The 10,485-nt window shown below is 37.2% G+C and overlaps 1 long non-coding RNA gene across 1 annotated transcript; it reads left to right on the forward strand.

The window, feature by feature from the left end:
* The first annotated feature begins 141 nt into the window (after positions 1-141).
* LOC147650598 (uncharacterized) lies at positions 142-8,082 on the forward strand. Its single transcript, XR_015276488.1, has 2 exons — positions 142-4,374; positions 7,430-8,082. It is a non-coding gene; the product is annotated as an uncharacterized LOC147650598 (long non-coding RNA).
* The last annotated feature ends 2,403 nt before the right edge of the window (positions 8,083-10,485 follow it).

Genomic DNA, 10,485 nt, shown 5'->3' on the forward strand with positions numbered 1-10,485 from the left:
CACTGCTGGCTCTGTCAGGGCTCTGCTTGGAGCTCTGTGTAGGAGAGATCTGTAAATATCTCTGAACAGAGATTTAGTCTGGGCTTTGCTGCTGCAGTGGTTGAAATTTAACATTATCTGAGGGTACACACAGCCAGGGAAGGGCTGCCAGACCCTCTTCCTCTGTTGCCTGAAAGGGCATGTATGAAACTGTCTGTCAGCTGCAGCAGAGTGGTTTGGGGACAAATTTAAGTTGTGAAAGGGCTGTGGCTAAAAAGAAAATTATCAGCTTATAAACCAGAATATGTGTAATCACCTCTTTCATAAGTGAATTTACTGAACTCATACACAGCAAAGGCCTCATTATTGAGCATTTCTCTCCCAACATTACAGTACAAGCAAGTTTTGTGTTTAAAATACTCACTTTAGGATTTTAAAGCCAGAGAGTAGCAATAGTGGTGCACCGAAATCTTTAAGGCATTCGAAATGAGATTATACTCAGCTTGCTCACAGAAATGAGAATAGCTCTTGTTTTTCTTTCAGAAGTTGTAAACTGGTGCCAGACTCTATGTATGTGTGATGCTTTTGAGAATTCAGGATGGACACTCAGGATTTAACATCCATTTTTCATTAATCCAAACATAGCACACTCCATTTAAATGCTGCCTTTTCTTCTGCAGAAAAGAAGATGTCCACATTGCACTTATTAAACTTTAATTAAACTATATGTCTAGGAAAAGAATCCTTCTACTGTAAGCAATATGTGGGCCAGCTATATTGAAGTATTTAAAGTTTTGGTAAGATGTTTGCATTTTAATCTGTTTTTGGGGCCCTGTCTGCAACCTGAATTTCAATCCCATTGCCTTGATAACAGGGTTTTCTCCAGGTTGTGTGTTCTTAAAGTGATAATATATAAAGTGAAGACAATTAAAGGGCAAATCTTGTAGTCTGAATAACAGTTTTTCATTTGAATGTAATAAATCATAAAGCACAGTACTCATTAGAAAGTTGTTTGTTAGTTTGTTTAGTCTTAGCACCATCTTTTTCAGGGTAAGATGTTGGCTTAGCAGATCCCAGATCCATGCAGCACAGCTCTTCCATGAAGTAACTTCTCCAGGAGCACAGTAGTTATTCCTAGAACTTGAACCACCTCTCTCAGGCATTCTGCACCACAGAATCTCTGAGGGGGGCAAGGAGACTTTGAGCCATTATTTTTACTTCAGCTCTGTGCCTGAAATGGCTCAGAACCCAGAGAGAAGAACTAATGGGAGCACGGTGTGCCCTCCCTTAGCACCTAAGAGCAGCACTTCCTCTGTTTGATGGAGTAAATAAAGGAATAGGCTGTAGCTTCTCACACTGGGAATATTAATTCTATATAAAGAATTCATTTTGGCCTTTCCATTAAGCCAGAAGAGACAGAATTTCCCCCCTCACTTCAGAAGAATGCTGTGCTGTTGTCAATGTTGAGGCAGATTATTAGGAAGATTTGCAAGAATAACTACTTAAAATGGTCACATTCATTTTAAAGAAAAGAAATATAATTGGTATTTGCATAGAAGAAAATGGATGAATTTAAATTTTAGTTGATTATAATTATTGTCATCATAATCATCATCATTATCTTTGTATGTCTAAATGACTGATTCAAAGAAGAATTTTTAACACATTTCACATGTCAGTGCAATTCTTTTCTGTTTTGTGCTTTAGTGCTTGGGGTTTTTCATTTGCTTTTTTCAGTCTGAACTTTTCATGGAAGCTATTGTAATTTTCTTAAAAGGTGGAAAAATGTTTCAAAAGAAGTCAGATCTAGAAGTACTACATACATCCTTCTTTGCTTCCAATAAAATGTAATCGAATTGTACAGAAAAACAGGTACATAAATACTGTGGGATGGCACTTTAAAATATTCCAAAGAAAGAGATTTTAAATAGTGAGGTGCTACCTAAATGTGGCATTTTGAGCCAGACAAGGGATGTTAAACAGCAATAGTTGCACACAAATCAGTAGATGAACTAATTTAAGTGGTAGTGCCTCCAGGTGAGGGTAGCATTCAAAAAGTCCATTAATGAATTGGGACTGTATGTAGACACTGAGCTCCTAAAGATTTCCAAAGTTCCTAATAATTGTTTGTATTTCAGCACTATGGATACTGATCCATCTGGGATTTAATTCTGTATTCCCTGGTAATGTTGCTACAGTAAACTGTGTGTCTATTCAACTAGTAAATCTATATTGTGTGAGTTTGTCAGTATTGGCAGTTATGAACAGTTGAGATCCACAATATTTGTTGGTGAAAGCAGTTTCCTTTTTCCAGAGTTTATATCACATCAAACCAGAGATGAGCAATCAAGACTACAAAGGCTGTATACTGTGCATAGCAAAATAAAAGTTTCATAATTCCCATTTCCCTGATGACTTCGAAATGACTATGAATAGCATTTTGCAACAGAGGATCATCAGAGCTGGTGTGATAGCTGCAATTCCTGATACCTGGCATCTGTGAAAAACAGGGCTTGATCCTCCAGAACTTAATCTTTCATTTTATTTTGTTCCTTTAGTCTTCCATGAGGGCCAGTGAACCAAGTGTTAAAATCCTGTTTCTGACCAGAGTTACTGTGACTTGTGGAAACAATTGCTCTCTGAAGCCTTGCAGATGGCAGTTTCCTGATAGCCTCTTTTCAGATGGCTTCCTGCATGACCAGGAATTCCCTAAATAGGAATTGGGAAGATGGATTCCATGGGAGGCCTTACTTGTCTTTGTTCAATTAAGTTATGGTGTCTTTCCTGTTTTCTTGGGATGAACAGAATCACGTTCATGCCACTACACAGAAAGATACCTTAAAAAACACATTTGGAGCTGTGAAAAATCACAGATGAGCTGCCTCTGCCCAAGAGATGGACTGAAAAGAGCCTGTTGGAAGGATTTCCCTGAGTGGCTGCTTGTAATATTTTGGCATTTAGGAAAAAAAAATGGAGGAATTGTCAGATGGACTGATGACTGATGAGCTGCAGCACAGCCATGGAAATCCTCTGGCCAAAAGACAGACTTTCAAGTTTCCTCACTATGTCCAGGAATTGGAATTTTTAACATGAATTTTGTATGGAAAAGAATTGCACTGAAAGATGCTGGATTCAAATAAGTTTCAATTAATGGAAAATATCAGCAAACCCAGGATTCCTGGCTAATTTCATGCACTGAAGTGATCACAGTGTGTTCAATCAACATTCATTATTAAAATAGCAAAGGAAATTGGTGTCTGAAGTCCTATCACTCTAAGGAAAACCTTTTTATTTTCATATTGATCATATAAAATAAACCACTATCTAAAACAGAACACTCAGTTCCATTTTTAAAATTGAAACTATATAGTATATTTACATTTTAGGGAAAAATATTTACACTGCAAAGTCTCTATTAAACCTTGCTTTATTCTATATTCATAGACCTTGTGGGAAAAAATAGGGAAGATCTTGTCATATTTAAAATCATAATGGAATCTAATTGTAAGACATCCATTTAGAAAAAATTTGGAAGAAATACTTTCAGTTTACGGTGCTCCTCAATGCAAAATACTCTAAAATTCATAATACTAATGAAAGATATCAGTTATGGTTTCCCAGGGTACTAACAGGTTTTAACATTATAAATATGGGCAAGGAGAATTTAAAAAAAAACTCCAGGATGGTTATGCATTAAATAATTATGATCACAGGTGTTCCAACCTGTACCTTCAATTCATGGCCTGATCATCCTTATGCCTCCACAAGTCACTGGTAATTCCATCAGAAAGGCAATGAAGTTAAAGTATATAAAACCAGGTTTATGTAGGATTACATATATTTTTCTGGGTTATCAATATTTGTCACATCAACCTTGATGTGAAAGTAAGAAAGAGGAAAAATAGGTAGATACAGTCAATAATGTCTCCTGAAGATGAAGAAAGGCGCTGCTTCTTTCATTTGACTTTATCCAAAAGCTCAGAGGACATACTGAGACACAGAGATTGGTCAAGTTAAAAACAAAACCTGCTCTTAAATATTTGATTCTGATCTCAGTCTGAGTTGCTTTGACTGAGATTCAGACAGACTCAATTCTACTGTGGATTCAGCCTACCCAGCTCAGGCTTTGTGACAGGTAAAATTGCAGAATGAGTTCTCAGTGAGACCTTTCCCTCCACTTCCTATAAAGAACTATGGAGTATCCTGGAGCTAATTTTGTTCAATACTTACTTTTATTAAAAAAAAATAAAATTAGGTTCATAGTATTTTCTTCAGCTTCCACCAGAGCTGTGAGAAGAGTGACCCAAGAGTTGGCAGAGTGGCAAGAAGGCCTCAGGACCAGGCTCACTCCTCAGGGAGTTGAAAAATGGATGAGAATTCAGAGGCTTTTGCAAGGTCTGTGTGAACTCAGGAGTCAGCAGTTGTGTAGATCACTGCCCTGAACTTCCCTATACCTGTTCTCTCCAGACTGTCTCCCTAATTCCTTGTACACCCCAAACTTCTTATTTAGGTGGGATTTTTATTCCTCGAAGGAGTGTGAGGTAGAATCCTGGACTTCATCAGCTGCAAATAGTATCCCAAATGAAAGTACTTACCTATTTTTAAGTTTGCATTCTAAGTGAAATTCAAACCTTCGAAGGCACATGGTTCAAGGATCAAAGGGTCAAAATGGCATTTACTACCTCAACCAGTTTGGACCAGTTCCATTGAATTTTACTCACAACTCCAGACTGATTTCAGTAGGAACTGGCAGATTGACATTACCTTATGGATTTCAGAAGAAATGTAGTGTTTGAAAAGACAGTATCATAAAATTGATGTTCAATGCAAAATACCCATTGATCACTATTTCTGTCAATAAGATTTCTATAATTTGAAGATAGTAAGACACTGAAATGTCTAGTAGTATCCAAGATAAAAATACCACTCACTTCCATGGAAACAGAAGCAGGCCCACATTATGAATACTAAAATATTATCTGTGTAATGAAGTATTTAAATCTTTATTATACCATTACTGGTTTAGATAGTAAAAAAAATCAAAGTATCTATAGAATTTTAAAATATGGTAATTTCTTAATATTTACTCTCACGCTTATAAAAGATCTGGACTCCTGAATGATGTAAATCAATTATCCCTGTGTGTGTGAAATGCTGTAACAAGATCAATGAGACCTGAACACAAGGAGGCATCTTAGGATAACAGCTGCAGATGCACACATTCTGTGGTAAAAATCAGCCAAATGAACACACTCTGCTCACCCTGATGGTTCTCCCTCCCCCACAGAAAATCCCTGCCATTACCCTGCCCAACTGTAAATGCATGAAAGGAAAACCAAATAAGAGCAGGTAGCAGTCAGGATATTAGCACGGGCAAAGTACAATAAATGGTCACTCTTAGAGGTAAAAGGAATGCTTTGCATTCAGCTTGGGAATTTATTTTAGATGGGACTTAATGGTCAGACTCTGCTTACAACCAAAAGCTGTACAGTTAATGGCTCTGTGGAAAACTGCATGGACGGATCTTTACTGCCTAAAATACACATTGGTTTTAAAGATGAGCTCAAGATGATTACTTTCATAATATTAATAATTCTGCCAATTGGATTTCCACAAAGTAGATTCAATATAATACTGGAAATATTTTGTCAATAAATCAATTATACTTCCACTGAGTCTGGATAGCTATAAATTGTTTTCTCATTGATAAAATTCTGTTTATGAAAAACTATTTTTAAGGAAACTACTTCTAAGGTTTTTATTGGAAAATGCTTTGCAGTTAAAATGGAAATGAGAATTAATGGAAAGGCCACATAAGCCTTATATGTATAAATAAATAAAAAAAAACAAACCCAAAAACTTTTTTTTTTTTGGTACTTGAAGTAGAATGTGATGACCACGTTTAAAAGTACCAAAAAAACGTAAAGAAAATTAAATACCTTCTTATCCCACTAGATGGTGGTGCCTTCAGATTAGGGCTGAGATGCTCAGACAGACACTGCCGGAAAACTTTTGCTTTCTTTAACTGACCTGAAAATATGGAGAGATGAGGTTAATCTTGTTCCTCTGGGAATAGTAACGAGCATTTGGGTCTGATGACTTACTGAATATATTGAAGCACATGGAATTGTGTTCACAGTGCTTTGCTATGAGGTGTGTTTAAACCTCAGTACACACCTAATAGTATAAAGTTTTCTTCCTGAAGAAGAAAAGGTACAAACAACATTGAACATTAATGATGATTGTATCTTCTGTAAAACAGCCTTGTTCCATTAAGGTCCTGATCTTTTGCTGCTCTCTCTCCTCAATCAAAATCCAGATTAACATGGAGGATCATTAGCAATGTCTGTATCTTGTATTCATGGATTTCATTGGAACAAGCTTAAAAGGACCACTCACATTTTTGTATGACAAATGTGCTTCTGGCTTTCAGAACCAGTATTTACACATGTGTTAGACAAAAAGTGATAGTGCCAAACACGGCAGGTCACATCTCTCCAGTGATAACACAAGTGACATTTTGATGAATAGGAAAAGTGGATGGGACCTTGTTTTAGAGAGTATGTTTGTGCTTTATTTATCTCAGGGTCTGTAGTAAATGGTCACATCCTTCATGCCTCACATAGAGTATGAGCTGGGAGCACAGGGCAGGCGCTGTGAACTGCAGAACTTCTCTCAAGGGCTGTGTTTGTCGAGGGCTGGCCAAAGAGGAGGCCCCAAATCACACTCAGTGCATGGAGGGAGCCTCAGGGCGCTGTCTCACCTGGGCTGGAGAGAGATTGAAGATCACAGAGTATTAAATGTGCAACCCTGCCAGTGAGCAGCCCCCAGTGCTGGCCACACAGGCTCTCCCAAACCAGCCACAGCTCCCTGTCCAGGGCAAGCCATGGGGACAAACTGCTGAGTGCACATGGCTGGCCCAGAGACCACCAAGCCAAATCTGTGCAGAGTTGTCAGTGATGAGTCAGAAACAATGTGTGAGACTTCCACTGGAAAGAATAAAAAAAGTCTGAACTGTTTTCATTTTGCTTAAATATCATGATGCCCATTGTTAGTATGAAAAATTTAAGATTCAAATTAAAAACTATTTTGTGGATAAAGAACTCTTGTCAGGTAAGCTCTAACATTAGGTTTTCCAATTTTCTTTTTAAAGATGGTGTAAGGTACAGAAAAGTTAAGGATGACCATGTGTGTCATGGAAAAGACAGCATTAATCATGAACCCCAGACTACTTCTGTCATCTGTAACTTGCTGCTCAGTGGGTTTTACTCATATCACCCCATTTATAATACCTGGAGTCATTTAGAAACCCACCCTCCTTCTGGCACAGTTTGCTTCATGCTTATTTGCTGTATATTCCCTTCCATTTATTCTGTTCCTCCTATTCTACTCCTTCTCTTTTTGATTCCTGTGTTTGCAACATCTCCTCAATTTCCTCTTTCTGTTGCAGGTAACATAATGAACAGCAGCACAAAGCTAAGATACATCACATTAGTGTGGCTTCCAAGAAAGATTACAGACCCAATAGTCCAGATACTTCCATGTAAGAACATCACAGCCAAAAAAGGCTTAATCTGACCTTTTAATGAGCACTTAGCAGGGAATTCCTTTGTATATACAGAGGCCTGAGACAGAAAAATGGATACAGAAATGCATGTGGATGCCTGGTTCTTCTGTAGAGCTTTAATTGTTTTGCATGTTAGAATCTTCCCAACTGTATCAGGAAGAAGGGATCTGCTCTTACTTTTTCTAGAAAGCTAGACAGGATTTTCTGAAATCCTAAAGAAGCAAAATCCACTCCAGTCCTTGTTACTTGCTGCCATTAAGGGTTGAAACGCAGCATTTGCCAAGAGTGCAAGTTCCTTTATTTGATCCCCTTGACTGTACCAGTATAACTGCCAATCACAGGAAATACCTCTAATAACTCTTCCTTTTACTTAATAAGGAATACCACATCTTTAAAACATTAGAAACAGATGTCACTGCATTACTTCACTGCTGATGTATGTAATAGAAATGACACACTAATTAATTTAATGCAGTATAAATGTACTGATTATTTATCATGGCTGACAATAAAATTATGAAAACATTCAATTACAATCAGTGGTAATTCATTATTTATTGATTCTGCGTTATGCACACATTAATACAATACATTTAATCACCTGAGAGAAGGGATCATTTTTCTATTGATACTTAGACATTTAGATTCATCAGTTTTATGTAAAATCCTTGATGTTTAGGTGGGAAGTTTTAATCCACAATTCCAAAAAAACCTCAGCTGAAATGTCAGAACTAAATTGAATACAAGTGTCAAGTACGAGTGCGTCTAGAAAAATGTGGGCACAAAGAATGACACACTAATTTCAGTCTCTTCTTTTTCTCACGTCAGTGGCCTACATTTGTTAATATAATTGTGGGTACTCTTTCTCAAGGAATCCAAGGCATTAAACACTAACCCAGCAGAAAGTTAATACTGTTTTTTCTTCCTTTTCAAGGCGTTCCTTGAAGTAGCACCATCAGGGCTTTGCATGCTCAGGATACAAGCTCAGAGCTCACTAGGGCAGGTTTGCAGCTTTCAACTGGGCCCAGAGAAATTTCCTTGTTAAGGACGAAGACAAGGATTTGTCACTCAGACTCCAGTTGGGTTGAAATTCAGAAAAAAATTCATTTTGTTATGATTCGGGTGCACTGCAAATGCATCTTCCAGTTATCTTTCATCTTTCATTTTGGACCCTTAAATTACCTCTGACCCTTTTAAGTCTATGTTAATATTTATTTCCTCCCACTTGTTTTAGGGACAATCCAAGTTCTTACTAAAAAGCAGCATTTTTTTCCTATAATCTACTCCCATTGGACATAATCTCTATGAAGTCCATAGAAAAAAAATCTTTATATTAAGAAAAAGAAATCACATTTTGATATCTATGAAATTCCTATTTTTATTGTCCTCCCTCATGTTTAGCTACAGGAAATGGAGATGAAGCACAAATAACACTATTGAGCTTTCTCTAAACAATATAGTTATTTTTAGTATTAAGTATTTAGTATTTTAGTATTTTTACTATTTTACTGCTTCACTGAGCTGTCATTAGTTTTCCCCAGTGTCTCCCCCTCGTCAGGTGTGTGACCCATCCCTTTCTCCCTGGATCCCATGGAGAGCAGGAGCCACGTTCCTGCCAGCTGGCAACAAGAGATTTCCAGAATGCTGTTGATTGGGGCTTTCCTCTTTCCTCCTGCGTCAGAGAAGGCTTTCCCATCTCACTCCAGTGGGGCATATGCAAGGATGATAAAAACAAAAACAAACAAATGGAACCTTTGCTTGACATCTTGCCATACAAACACAGCCAATATTTGTATAGGATTAATACACAATACACCAATATTTCTATGGCTGCCAGGGTAAAAAAATGGAGGGTTTTGCACACCAGTTAAAAAGGAAGAAAAATAACAAAACCTTACTTTTAAAGTAATATTCTGAAATGCTTGTTTCAGCTATAGGGAGGGTTAGGAGTTTGTACACATTCATATTATGTACTGCTGGACTCCATTCAAATAAACCATCTGGATACTTTATAACTGACAAGATATTACTGGATGATTGTTAGGCTTTAGTAACTTTGCCTTGTCTTGAACAAAATTACAGAGAAATAATAATATTCATGGATATAGTTGATTTGTATATGCTTAGTTGAACTGGACAGCTGCCTGGCATTAATTCTCAAACCTTGAGCATTTTCTAAGTTTCAGAGCAGTTCTTCTCTCCATGGACAGTCACCTCTCAAGGGTACTGCTTTTACTACAGCCTTTATGATTTTATATTGCTTCATGCCACTCCAACTCGCTGGGTGTTGATGTGCAAGGCTTCCTCTGGCCTTGTGAAAATCCAGTCTTATTTAGAAATATGTTTAGCTTGTGGAAGGCATTAAAGTCAAAAAGGAAAAAGAATTCTCACGGTGGATTTTGATTGTGGCATTAATCTCAGAGGGGGAAAAAAAAAGTCTTTAAAAGGGCAGTGATTGAATCTGATTTATTAAATCTCTTAACAGCAATCATGTTCAGAAAATTAACACCCAAAAGTTTCTATCTGGAGTCAGTTATTTACTATTTCTAAAATTTCCAGTATATAAATAGATGAGTTCAGGGCTTGATTGTACTGAATACTTTGCCAAAGTAAGTAGCCCCTGCCCCACAGAGCTTCCAGTCTAAGATTTGAGCCTAAAAAGATGCATGAACTAGTTCAGAAAACACGAGAATTCTTATTGAAAGGTATTAATTTAAACTGAATTATGTGAAAATTCTGCCTCGGTTTCAGGCAGTGAGTTTAGAGACCTAAAACTAGTGGCCAGGCTTCTTAGAACACATCAAATCAATGGGGAGAAGGGGAGGTTCCTCCAGAGTGTAATTTAAGATCAGTTATGTTCACAAATATAGCAATTTAGTTAGCATACAGTCATCTTCTCTCATCTAAAATGGGATTACTCATAATGCAAAAAACATTAA

This window comes from Cyanistes caeruleus, chromosome 14, assembly GCF_971803275.1.
Source record: "Cyanistes caeruleus chromosome 14, bCyaCae1.hap1.1, whole genome shotgun sequence".
Taxonomy (NCBI): domain Eukaryota; kingdom Metazoa; phylum Chordata; class Aves; order Passeriformes; family Paridae; genus Cyanistes; species Cyanistes caeruleus.